The sequence below is a fragment of the Haemorhous mexicanus genome, chromosome 3, assembly GCF_027477595.1.
Source record: "Haemorhous mexicanus isolate bHaeMex1 chromosome 3, bHaeMex1.pri, whole genome shotgun sequence".
In the NCBI taxonomy this organism is placed as follows: Eukaryota; Metazoa; Chordata; class Aves; order Passeriformes; family Fringillidae; genus Haemorhous; species Haemorhous mexicanus.
The window spans coordinates 31246931-31259595 of record NC_082343.1 but is presented as its reverse complement, the minus strand read 5'-3'; positions in this window follow the sequence as shown (position 1 = coordinate 31259595).

Genomic DNA, 12665 nt, shown 5'->3' with positions numbered 1-12665 from the left:
CTGAAAGCTATTAAATGGTAACTTGGCCTTTTGGAACAGATTAATAAATCTTTGATTTAAACACACTGCCAGCCCTGACTTGCAAAAAAATCACAAGTTCAGTACTCCAAAATCCAACACATAATGCTTTCCTCTGACATCCTCAAAAAGTGGAAAATCCCTAATATTCCACTAGTTACCACATTGTCTTGAACTTCCTTTCCTGGCTTGGGTCTGACTGTGAGACCTGAAAAAACATGTCAAGCACCACGTCAAGCAGAGTCAGCAACAGCCTCCTGTCCTTAGAGACCCAGATACAATATCAGGAGTGTGAAGCCCAGTGGGTGGGACTGGAGGAATACAGGGAGGAGATAAGAACAAGAGAACTCATGTGAGAATAGCAGAGATGAGGCTGGAGACAATCCGGTGTGTCCAAAAGAAACAGACATCAAACCAGATCCTCAGTTGTCCTGAAAGGATGTGGCCCTGTAGGGTTAAAACCTGACCCCACTGAAGTCAGTGAGGACTTTGCCAGGATTATACTGGGGTTGGTATTACATTCCTCATGGATCAAACTGAGCTCATACCTTGCTATCTGCTTGATGAGACCTGTGGGCCTCATATAAAAGATCTTCATGTTATTTCCCTTAAAAATAAACTGACACAGCCACGAAAACTTTGCCACTTTTTTTTTTTTAACCGTGGCAAACCTAGTCAATTTATTCTATTTATTATTTATTCTATTTAATATGCAAGCATGCCTCATAAATCTTGTACCTTATGCTTTCTAAAATAATATAAATTGCATGAGGAGGACAATTAATACCTAAGCAGGATAAGCTTCTTATGTATTAGATTGTAAAGACAACCTGAAATGGGGCTGTCTCTGAATTTACGGCAAGTAAAGCTCAGAACTGGGTCTGGCTGCTCCAGCACAGTAAGAAATGTGGAGTGTTCATCCTGCCTCTGGTAGGTTTAGAAACTGTAAACTGTGTTTCAGAATTTTTGTGCTGACCCTGAGGGATGCTCAGCATTGCAGCAAGTTCAGCGTCTAACCTCCTGCCTGGGTTCTCTCTGCAGTCAAACTTGACCAGAGTTTCAGTATTTGTCTTGACTGTGGCCTCACAGGCCATGATTTGAGCAATCAAGCTATGAAAGGAAGGGGGAAAAACCAAGTAAAAGCATCCTTTGTATATAGTGATTAAGTAGAAATTTCAGATGGCAGAAAAGACTGAGGACAATTTCTAGGTCATTTATTTATCTCGGGGCAGGAAAGGATGCAGTACATTCTTTTTTCAGCTCTTTCAAAGGATGACTAAGTGGCTTTCATAGGCAGGATATTGCAAATATTTAACAACGCTATCCTATAATTTCTGTTTTAGCAGTCCAGTAATGACAACAATATGCAGCAGACAAGGCATGAATTCGTGAGAGAGAAATATTTAAAGATTAAAAGATGTAAAATTTATGTTTCTAAATGAAATATAAGCAGACAGCAACAAAAATGTCCACAGTTTTGTACAATCAAAGTACTTGCAGGAGTGCCTTCACATTTTAAAGTTGAATTCTGGCCTTAAATCTGTACCAGTGTATATTTTATTCCTCTATTCGTTGTCTTTAATTACCTCCCAGAAAAATTCCATTGAATTTCAAAATTTACTAGGTTGTTTGGTTTTGGTTTTTTTTAAAGATTCTTTAGAGTAGCAACTCGGGGGGCAAGAGAGCTGCGGATTCACACGACACCATGAACCAAAGGAGAAATGACAGCACCCTCTGCTGTCATTTTAGATTATTACCTTGAAGATTTCTCCTTCAATCTCACTGGTTTTAGCTTTCCTGGGAAAAAGCTGACAGAATCTTTGGTTCGTAATTTTTATTTCATTTTAGGAGGACTGTGACTTCCTTGTGCTTTATTTCTATTTTTTTTGCTTTGCAAATGACTGCTATATTCTGCAATTCAGACTAATTTGTCCTTTGGGATCTAAAAAGAACTGAAATTTTAAATCTATGACTTCTGCTTATGTGAGATAAGATTCACCGTTCAAAATACACCCTGTCTTTCAATAAACATGGTGTTTATCACATCTACACTGAATTTCAATATATGTTTTCTAAAACCCACTCTCTGACTGATGAGCCAAAGAACCCAATAGGTTTAATCTTCACGTCATACAGCTGACACTGGGGAGCTGCACAATTAGGATTACATCTCCCTTTTCCCTGCTTCAGACACAGGTGATTCTGACACTGAGCTCTCAGGGATGTAGTGGTGGATTGACTACAGGGATCTGAAGGGATCTATTTCCATGATTAGGGACTGAGATAAAATTTTAATTCTATTAAATGAATATATGCTCCCCCTCTCTCTAATTCCCACTTCCCTTCTGTGATGGACATATGGTTTTGGTTCTGAGTTAAACAAATTCTAAAATAAATGTAAAATTGCAGGAACTTTATTTATGTACTTATGGAAGTCAACTTATTTGCTATAGACCTGATTTGATAGTTGTTTTTAATTCCTTCACACGTGGGAAGAGAGTGAAATATATTGGATTTATAATATTGTGATTTACACAAAAGCATGTGTGTCTCCAGCCCATGGGATACTGAAAATGGAGCTCTGGATTAATTCCAAGAAAACCCTTTACCTTTAAACTTCATGTGAGGTATTAAGACAAAAAGGGATTAAGTCTTCCTTTATATTTAAGCTCTGTTTCATTAAATGGACTTCAGAGTTAATGTTCAGGTTTTCCAGCTACTGCTTTTTCTTTCCAGAGGAAAATTAATAAGTATTCTGTCCTCTTTCTTTCCTTCTTCTTCTTCTTCTTTTTTTTTTTTTTTTAATGCTCAGTATCAACATTTTAAATTGAAATGCTAGGAAAGATTCTTCTGAATTAATTAAAAGAAACTTCTGCCGGCTATGATTTTAAAACATTGGGTATTAGTATTCATTCATGTTCTTGAATAAAAGTGATTTTCAGGAGAGAAATGTGGTGTAAATATGGATAATGTACATGAAATGCTAGGATTTTGTTGGGGAAAACAAACACAGAATTATCCCGGCATTACTTTTGCTTCATGTAATTTCCCAGTTATTTTAGCATGCAGTAAACCAACAAAACCAATGGGGATTCAGCAGGACAGAACTGATCAGGTTCTCAGTAGGCATCACCTGGTACATGAAAATCACTAGTGCTGCATATACATATATTAGCAAGTATCTGGCCAAGGATTCCTTGTGGAAGGTACAGGCTCAATGCTGAGTCTCATGGTTGGCTCAGTTCAGTGTCTGTGTCTATTTCTAGGAAAAATTCTTAGGAGATTGAACAGAATGTCCTGTGCACTAAAGTTGTATTTACTGTGCATCACTGCCTGTAGGATTTACAGCCGAATGAACCCATGCTCTGTCTCCAGACCTATCACAATCTGGGTCTGTTTTTAGTTGCCATCTCAGCCTCGCTTCACAAGTGAGTTGATTCCTTTTCCTGTTGTCCTTTGTTTTCTTGTTCTCCAGTCTCGGCTGATTGAAGAAAAATGAAATCCACATTCCCTGGCCACAGCCTTGGTCCTCCCGTCCCCTCCTCAGCATTTAGCAGGGCCATAAGGCTCCCGAGGCCACTTCCACCTGACAGGGCTTAGGCGCTTCACTATAACTTCATTATAACATTAGGTGCTTCACTATAACTTCATTGTAACATTAGGTGCTTCATTATGACTTCATTATAACTGTGTCTCTTCATGCAGGCTCAGGGCCCTGGAACAGCAAACTGGAGTCAGGGGGAATGTCTGTCTGTACGCAGCTCTCCACCTTCTTTCCCTGCCCGAGCCATCCCCTCTGCACGAGCTGCTCTCCCACCGCTCCGTGCCCGCTAGGTGGTAGCAATGGGGCGCTGTTGGGAGCGGAGGGGTTTGCCGGGCTCCTCCATCCTTCTCCCGGGAATTTGCAGGGCAGACCCAGAGCCAAGCCGCTGCTGCTGCTGCTGGGCAGGTGGGGAGAACCCTGAAGACCTTCAGCTGTACAGATCCGAACCCGCGAGCTTGCTAAAGAGTAAATCCTTCTCGAACTCCTATAAGATGTAAGGAAGACAAGTTGATTTGTTGAAATCACAAAATAAGTAGTAGGGAGTTCTTGGGGATTTTCTCCTCCAAAGCACTTCCAAAAGCTGCAAAGGAATGTTCCCGTGCATTGCAGTCCCCCACACTCGTTGTCAAATGTGTGGAGGTTTCCATATTCAGCTCATTCCCTCAGGATATGCTACATATAGCAAAGGGAAAGTGCTAGAGGTCAAAGAGGGCAGCAGGGTAAAGGCAGTTTGTGTCATGCTGGTGACATTATTCCTTCATTTAAAAATACCTGCATTTAATTTATTAACTGAGCTGTCTGTTGGGATGAAAATTCAGTTAGAAGCTTGAAGATCTAAACATGGGTCTCCTTCTGGTCCACATCTGTAACATAACTAGCACTAAAACTTAGTAAAAAAATATGAAACTTCTGATTTCATAGTTTTCCTTTTCTATAAGGGGACCAACTCAGTATTTTTTGAATGGAAGATGAGATTATCTTTGGTGAAGGAAAAAAAGAAAAAGAAAAAAATAAATACCTTAAAATAATTGGAGCATTTACATGGGAAAGAAAAGAAAAAAAAAATATCTCTCATTCAAATCATAGCTCTGCTTGATTCAAGGCAAACCTTGATTTCAATGGGCAGCTTTACCAGAGTCTGGGGTCTGTACATTAGTTCTGCTGGGCCACCTCATGGGACACGGTGATGCAGTCTGTGCCTACCCAGCCTCTGCCCCTTTGCAGGTCTCTGTCAGCATGTTAATCAAAATTAAAACACTACAGGAAACATCTTCTGCTGAAATATTGTTGCAATATATTTGGCTAACAAAAAAAGCATATTTTATTTGGAAAATTGCTCCAGGAACTCCATGGCCCTCCTTCTCCATCTTTGTTCAATGGAGCAGGAAGGCTGTGATTTCAGAGTAAAACCAGCAAGCTCAGCAAACAGCCTGACCTCTCGTGCACCTACAACTTCCCAGCTGCTGAAGCCTAATAAAAAGAGTGGCAGAATGACTGTGGAGTCATTTGGTACCAACCAAGTACCACTAGGAAAGCTGCAGTTTGCTCCTTTTCTCCAGCTCCTCAGTGTTTAAGCTGTGGCAGTTCAGATTTTTTGGAGAAATCCTCACAGGAGTGCAATTTAGTTGAGTTCTAATTGCAATTGAGTTCTTATTGTTGTGTATGAGAAAAACAGAGCAAGGAAAGAAAAACAAACAAACAAACAGAACAAAGCCAGTAACTACTAAAAGTGAAATGGTTCAAGAGCAAAAATTCAGAAAATGTTCCCCATCAAACAGGATTATTTATATTAGCTTTTCATTCCTGCATTCCGGCAGGTTTGATTCAGAGGCAAAGTAATCAATAATTTGTGTATTTTCATCATGTTACCAACATCCCAGAGGAAATAATTTCACAGGGATAAACTGTTCAGCAATTTCTGTGGTATATTAAAAACAAGCAAGCCTTTCTTGAATGTCAGACCTTTACTTCTGCTCTCCTTTTTTTTGTCACTATCTTTTTTTTTTTTTTTTTTTTTAAGCAATATTGAAAACAAAACAAAACAAAACAAAAGCCCTGGTTTATTTGACCATTACTTAACTTCATATCCTTTTCACAAGACAAGTTTGCCCTGGAACCCAATCCCTGTAGCACTTCCATTTCCTCATATAAATTGTTATTTGTCACAGTTCCTGCATTTAAGTTATAACCGTCTTGCTCCATTTTTAGATTTCACTGTAAAAAGAATGATTAAAATCAAGGTGAATACATTTCTGTTACTGTGGTAGACTTCACAAAGGCTTTTCCTGATGTCAGATCTTCTCTAGGCTCTTGACAAATACCATTGCTTTTGTAGATGATTTTTCCCACTAACAGGATATGTAGCCTTTCACCTCTAAGATGCTGTTTTGAATCCTGCCCTTCTCAATTGCCAAACAAGTGTCAAAGAGCAGCAATTTAGATTGCGAGACTTGAAGATTCTTGATCTCATTTCCAGGGAAAAGATGTTCAGAAAGCACAGAAGTCCCTTTCTTCTGAGACTGGCCTTGCTCACTGAAGAGTTAATAATCAGAAACTAAAGTTAGACCAGCTCAATTATGAAATAAAGTGGACATTCTCAGTAAGTCGTGCAATTAAGTATCTTACAGATCTAGCAGACTTCAGGGTCAGAGGGAGGGTATCCAGTGAGCAGAAGCTCGTGCTGTACATGCCATGCTAATGGAAGCTTTAATGCCTTTGCTTTACCTCCACCATAAAGAAGAGTCTGGTGGCAGCAGCATCCCCAGCACACCTAATGTCTGTTTGGTGCCTACCAGTGCTTTCCCCAAACCAGGTCTTGTGTTCAAGAAGAAAAAACCACAGGTTTCTTTTTTGCATGCCTGAACTGTACCTATCCCATGGTTAAATAGAATATTCTTTTATCATGTTCTTCATGGATGATGGTCCAGGAGAGGCAGTAGTAATGAACCCTCTTGCCCAGTGCAATTTCATTAACCTTTCTTATTTTGTGCTTATGAGCTTTGCAACCTCAAATGTCATCTTATTTTCTGCCATCAGATGCATGAGTTTATGCACAGTTTTATTTATAAATATAATATCACCTTTTTTATTTGAGCCTCAGAGATTTTGGGGAAACACAGAGCCTGAACAAATGGGGATGCTGGGGCTGAGCATAAAGTTCAGCATTTTCTGAGCACTCTGTACTGCCTCAGTAAGAGCAGGTAATCATCCTAAACAAAGGAGAGACCATAAGGAGAGCAAGCAGAAGCAGGACTCAAATCTAAAGGTCTTACACACACACACACACACACCAAAAAAAAAAAAAAAAAAAAAATTAAATTCACTTACATTAAAAAGATACAAAACCAAAACTCCAGAACTCATGCACACTATGCATAGAGACAGGGAAGAAAAAGCTGCCCTGACCCATACTGTGCTGGGATAATAAAGATATAGCAGTTGGCTCTTGCCAGTCCTCCTGTTGTTGCTTCCCATCTTTGCCTTTTTGGGAGAGTAAAGGAGGATTCCAGCTGCTCTGGCACTGCCCTGGTGAACCATTATACCTTTCTGTCAGCTGCTCTGGGTAGACACAGTGTTCAGGAATTTTCCATTTTCTGGGGCTACCAAACAGTCCTTTTGGTTCTGGCAGGTCCCTTCCTTTTCTTCCTGGTGCATGCTGAGGTGAAGAAACTGCAGTGTTTCCCAGCACTATCTAGGGCATCCACAAACAACTTCCCCTTGGCTAAAGCAGTCTCTGACAGACCTTTTGTCCCTGACATAATTATAAATGTCCTACTTTGACTTCACGATCTTCAACCCTTTTTTTCTCACACATTTTGTTGCCCTTCTGACGTTTCTGGTTTTGCTGATTTTTTTCCAGCATTTTGCTATTTCTTTGGCTCTGGGATGTTGTGTTGATCCTACTGATTAATATTTTTACTGTGTCTTTATTTATTTCACACCCCAACCTTGAGATAACTCATCATTTTTTTGCTCATCGGGTACTTCTGGCTTGGTAACAAATTTGTTGAAGTCCCTCACAATTAGTGATCATTCCTAGTCCAAGCCTATGCAATTCTCTTCTATACTCTGTGAAGTCCACAGCCTTCCCTCAAAAGGTCAATGAAAGTAATGTTTGTGCACATCAGGACAGAATTTGGCAACAAAATCTTCAGTTTTTCCATGTGTTACCTTATCCTTAAAAACAGAAATATGAAAAGATGTGAAGGTTTTTCCCAATCCACATTTCTCACTAGAGCAGATATATTTATTACCTTAGTGATGCAGGTTTTCACTTCTACCCACTATCCCAAAAGATCCAGATAGGTGTTTCTCAGGAGCTTAGGAATGTGATGTCATGAAGTGTTTTTCTAGGGCTCTCAGGACCCCTACTTTGAGCATTCACCTATCTGCAAACCTTTCCCACCTTGCCTCAGATCTGCTGTGCCTTTTTAGTTCTACCTGCTCTGCTTTGGTGATATTCCCATCTGCCATATTCCTCCCCTGTAGCTGGGTAGTCAGCCAAAGTATTTATTCTTGGCTCTCCCTGCAGGATAAAAGGAGAGAATGAGAGCTCTTCCTTTATCCAGGATTTCAAAAGTTCAGTCTGCACTTACATGTCAGATGTCAACAAGAAAAAAGTGTTGTCAAAAGAAAATAGCAATATAGTAGGGGAATAGTATGTAGCCACGTAGTATGGATAGCCACATTTATCCATCAAAGTCTCTGCAGTCCAGATATCTGTCTCTAATTCATCATAGGAGAAGAGTGGAGAAGGGAATTTGCCTAGAAGAAGAAATAGGACAGAAAACTTTAGCCAGGTCAACATTCCCTTCTGCAAATCCCTGGAAAGGTAGAAGGGCAGTACCTCTCCCATCTCCTTCAAGTCTGCCTTACACCTCTGTTCTCCAAGGCATCTGGAAAAACACAGACCATCTGTCCTGTGTGCATCACATTTGAGTTCCATCTCTGAACAGAAGGCAATGGGGCCTTGGATCCCAAAACCCTTGGAAACAGAATGAGGCAAGCCATTGGGGACCTAACTGGACCAAAAGGGGAAATTTCTGGTTTGGATTTTGAAAAGTTTGCAACACAGGCCATAAAAATTTCCCCAGAGGTAAGTATGAACAACTGCTCTGCAGCAGCCTAGTGCTTGTTGTAGGACTTTATAATGGCAACTGGAGAATTCCTTTATGTATATTGTTGCAAAATGCTACTGAGCAATATTTATGGGTATGTTCTTGAACATATTTTCACCCTGGAATTGACTAATCCTGTGCAGATTTACCAAAAGTTTATCAGAATGTCAGGCAGTGCCAAGGAGCAAAGCAGCGGGACATTGCACGAATTGCAGTGAAGCTGTTAGCAAGGACACCTGGCACAGGAAAAAAAGATTTAAAAACCCAGTTTCCCTTCTACTTGAGTAGAATTTCTTGACAATATAAAATTATTTGTTTAGAGAACAAACGGCCTTTTCAAAGAAGAAGGGTAATTTCTACTGACAATAGGCTTCTAAATTCTGAATAAGAAACAAAGCAGCCATATATATATTATATATAAATTATATATTATGTATTTACATATATAAATATTTTTGTATATTTAAATACATAAAGATATTTAAAATATACTGTAAAGAGCACTACACTATCAAAATTAACTTTGTCCAGCAAATGGGACATATCTGAACACTCCAGATTCTTTTTCATAGATGTCACTTGCACAGACATTACCCTCCTCATTATTGTACATGAGATTTGTAAATTCTTTTGCTGGAACTACTGAAATATTCATTTTAAAACAACAAACAACATTTCCTCACATGCCAAGGAAAATGGGAATTTTAACATCTTAGAGCCTTCCCTAGAGATGGCAAGATTCCCTTGGTTTGTGTGTTACTCCACAGAACTGCATGTTATGCCAGTGGGAGGGAGGGGTGTCTGCTCTGTTTTTTTCCACTAACTTCACAGTGAGGAGCTCTTTTTCTCCAGACTCCTGTGATAAGTCTTCTTGTTTCCTGACTTTGCCCATCATTCATTTTTGAATCCACCAGGTAGGATAGTTTTGTACAGGGTGGGAAAAAAAAAAGTAATTCCATTTGCCCAGACTCCTGTGGCAAGCAGCAGATTTGAAAGGAGGAAGCATGACAGGTTAAGGCTGGTTGGGTCTCCTTGAATTTTGGTCCCTCTTCAGAAAGAAGAAAACCCATTGCTTCCTGGCAGTCAAAAGTTTCTGATCCTCATCTGCTCACCTCTCCATTCAGTGCCTGGTTTCCCTCTGCCACCAAGATTTGTGTGTGGGCTGCTTCTCATGCTCAGCCAGCAGCCCTCTGCAACCAGGGCACTGCTCCTCTGCCTGGCTGTGACTCAGAAACAGCTGGGGGCCTTCTACCCTTGGTGCTTGGCTCCTCTTGCCCCAGGTTCATCTCCTATCACACAGTGCCACGCTGGGCTGCCAACTATTCCACTTAGGTAACACTTGGCATTTCCAGCCCCAGGGCCTCAGCTCTGACGCAATTTCCAAAATTATTTTTCAAAAAGCCACAAATATTTTGAATTCCTAGCAACTGAAAAACCCCAAAAGCAAGAAAGCAGCATTCTTTTGCCAGGAAGGGAAGAGGAAAGGCTGCAGTGGGGAGCAGAATGGTGGAATGAACACTGCTTCATCTTTCTATTCTCTCCTCTTCTTTTAAAACTTGCTGGTAATTCAAGGGAATGGGAATGGGAAGAAAGAAAGAGACAAAAACTGGGGTGGGGGAAAGAAATTTTGGAATCCTTTCTCCAGGAGTAGAAGTGGAAAAGATCACATAAAGCAATGCTTGCCTCTTTTTGTCCCTCTTTTCAAACTTCCCACCTCCTAAAAAGCCACATATCAATACAGGTGAGAGACAGATGCTATTACTTTTTCCATTTCTTCCTTCATTAAAACTAAACAGAGGCATAGTTAATGGTTAATGCTGCTGAGTTCATGGAACAAACAGTTCTCTTTTCCCATCTCGCCTGTAGTTCAATTATGAACTTAGGCTGCCTTCAGGCTACAAAGGGCAAGAAAGCAGGAAATACATATATCCAGAAATGCAGCCAGTGTTTGATGTCTCTGAGCTGAAATTAAATAAAATTGAAGTGGCGAATAAAAGCAATATGCAAACCATGGAGCTTGGAGTCAAGTGGAGAACAAGCCAAAAACCAGGTTTGAGATAACTGAGCAACATGAAGGACTTCCAAACTCAGCAGTAGTGCAAGAAAGCTGTTCCTGCGAAGCTTGTTAGTAAATGATCTTCGAAGTAGTTCCCAGATGAAAAAATATATGAACAAACTTTGGCTTATATAAGTGTGCCCTCTGGGTTTGCCAGCACTGAACAAGCAAGGTAGGAGGAGAAAAACCAAGACCCCAGGGTCTGGAGCCAGAACAGTGACTAAGAAACTCAAAACCCCTGTAGGGATACAGAGGAGCCAGAGAATGGGATTCATCCTCACACTCCTCCAAAACACATGGGAAACTTCAGAATTGCCTTGGAGTATATGGTGCTCTGAAGATCAAAGGTCAGTAGGTATCTGTTAGGGAGGTGAAAGCAGAGGTGAAGTAGCATGTTGGATAAGGATGCTCATACAAATCCGACACTCAGCAGTGCCATAAACAGGCACTGGAAAATGTCACAGACAAAGGCAGCAGGCTTCAACTCCTGATGCTGCAGGAAGGAGAAAGGAGATTTCTGCCTGGCTTATTCCACGGTGAAAGGGGACAGTGCATACAGAAGCCTGCCAGAAGGGGAAGAAGGATTTGGACCTGTAGCACAAACCAAAACTAGCCCCCCAAATATTTCCTTTAAGTGTGACCCACATTTTTCTGCAGCTCAAAGTGAATCGGAGCTCCTAATCTCAGCATTGCAGTGAAACACATGAGATCAAGGAATTCATCCAAAGTTCACTAAGTATCAAAGAAATGAGCCTAGCTTGCCTTTGGATAAAATGAAATACAGGTGTTGTATTAAAAGGATTAAGAACTATACACAAACTGGCTGACTTCACTCAACATACAAGGTAACTACTATCTGAAGAAACCATGAAACATGATGAATGGCATAGGTATGCTCAAAATTGTTGTGATTGCAAAATTAGTAATTATAAGTACCTGAAAACACATACAAATCTAGCTTTTCAAAAGTCAGGTAGGTAGGTAGTCACGCCAATTTCTAGGAGAAACTCCAGGGAATGTCTAAAAGAACACTGCATATTGAAAGAATAGCGTGCCTCAAGAGATGTGCAGGATGGAGATTCTGAAGACACAGCACCTGCATACTGCAGACTCTGAAAATATTTAGCTAAGGCAGAGTAAAAATGTACTGTAATTTTAATGACTGTGTAGATCCCAGAGAGCTGTCTTCCCAATTGGTGCCTTTCCCTGCATCATCTACTGAAATCTTGTCAATCAGCACATGAGTTTTCTAAAACAATTGAGGGCTGAGTGAACACTATAGGGGGTTTTGAAAGGGGAAAAAACCCAGGCAAACAACCACCCCAAAAACCTAAAAGAAATGAAAATTCCAAATCGCTGCTTTACAGTTTTGTCTTTAATATATAAAGACAATAATTAAATTTAGATATTGGCATCCAGATTACAGCTAGTAATATTTACATATGTATCCCAAAATCTAATTATCTTGATGCAAAAGGAGTCTTGATGCAAAAATAAAGAGCAACTCTGGCAGAGCACCTCATCAACATTGATATGTTGATATACACTTAAGACTGAAAAAGAGAAAGAGAAAAAAGCCTTTAGTGATGTTGGAAGATTATCCCTTGTTATTAGAATAACTATGGACTTTCAAACAGAAGCCAGAGTGGGTTATTCAAGCTCAAATACACATTTATGTTTTAGAAAAGAAGAACCCAGATACTATTGTGAAACAAAAGAGAGATAATACATACTCTTATTTGGTTTTGGTGTCATTTGCACAGGTGATCAAATTATGAGTGGGATGAATTTAGTTTTGAAAAAAAGAAAAGCATAACAGTGTAGTAACGCATTGTCCAAGGACAGCATGTCATTAACCTAATGATACACTTGTTATGTTACTAATTGAAATGTCCTATTCAACAAAAATCAACACTTACAGTCTTTTCCT